Here is a 1,697-nt window from a genome sequence, read left to right as displayed (position 1 = left end):
ACTCAACGAACCATCAACAGTTCCTTTGGCACCTAACTGAAGCCATACCCACTTATTTGCAGCTTTCTATTGTATACAATATTTTCTCACACCCACTCTGGAAGAAAATTAACAATGGAAAATATAGACATTATAACTTACTCAATAAAACTTGCTAAATAAAGATGAGATGAGTTATGAATAAAAGCTTTGTCCAAGAAGGTGTTTTTTCTCTTTCTTTCATATAATTTTTCTTTTTCTTGTTTGAAAGGGAAAAACCATCTATATAAGTCTGTCAGATCAGGTCAGGTTATGTGACACTAACAGTCTTGGCTTTTTACTTAACACCAGTACATGCTGTTAAGCCTCAGCTCAGCCATGATATAGCAGAACTATGAGCAAAATCATTCCAATCACAACCATTCTGTCTTTGTCTAAGGCCTAATGAATCTACATTAATTTGGATTTTCAAGATGGTAGAGTGTGATTTTAGTGTGATTTAACAGGTATTTATTGATTTGCTCACAGAGTGCAGATACATGCTTTTGTTGTTGATGTTGTACAGTCCCAGAGTGCAAACATGACTGAATAATTTAGAAGTTTGCTTCACAAGCATGAGGTCTTCAGCTCAATCCCACTTCATTTTACTTTTGGACAAATAGCTTTTACTATAGTTCCAGGTTGATCCAAGCCTTGTGAGTGAAACTGGGTTGAGGGAAAATATGTGGAAGTCTGCCAGATGGATTGTACATGTAATTCAAACAGCCACTCATAATGTCACTGATTTTATCAGAAGATTACATTAGTGATACACATGTTTGTGGAACATTCAGCCACATGCACTATAACAGAATGTGTAGGTGGTTCTGATTCTGGAACAACTAAATCACTTATGAAAACTAATAGAAAATCTATAATCTTTTATAATCTCCTTGTCAACTTTGATCAAAAGTATTCCAGCTGTGAACATGTCGTCTTTTTATGTATAATGATCATATTATTGAATATGTTATTTATTTTTAAATAAGTGTGATTTAACAGAGACTTAGATGTTATTGATAGCATGTTACAAGAAGTAGAATTCCTTCTAGTGTTCCCTCTTTCTGTCTCATCTCTGACTTTATAAACAAGTGATCAGATCTGGTAAAATATAAGGAAGTGATCTCAACATTGTAAGCTCATCAAATTGCCATGAATTTTACAATGTCATTGTTGGAACCATATTATTTTGTGAAATCTAATGTAACTAGATAGATTGGTTAGGTGAATGTGCAAACACTAGACATGGGAAAGTAATTGTGTGGCAAAATATGTACTGTCACACAAGTACTTTTCTGTGTCCAGTGTTTGCACATTCACCAAGCCAATCTATGTAGTTACATTAGATATCACAAAATAATATGGTTCCAACAATGACATTGTAAAATTCATGGCAATTTGATGAGCTTACAATGCTGAGATCACTTCCTTATATTTTACCAGATCTGATCACTTGTTTATAAAGTCAGAGATGAGACAGAAAGAGGGAACACTAGAAGGAATTCTACTTCTTGTAACATGCTATCAATAACATCTAAGTCTCTGTTAAATCACACTTATTTAAAAATAAATAACATATTCAATAATATGATCATTATACATAAAAAGACGACATGTTCACAGCTGGAATACTTTTGATCAAAGTTGACAAGGAGATTATAAAAGATTATAGATTTTCT

Source organism: Octopus bimaculoides, chromosome 1 (genome assembly GCF_001194135.2).
Source record: "Octopus bimaculoides isolate UCB-OBI-ISO-001 chromosome 1, ASM119413v2, whole genome shotgun sequence".
Taxonomy (NCBI): domain Eukaryota; kingdom Metazoa; phylum Mollusca; class Cephalopoda; order Octopoda; family Octopodidae; genus Octopus; species Octopus bimaculoides.
The sequence above is the reverse complement of the archived record's forward strand: the minus strand, read 5'-3'. Positions refer to the sequence as shown.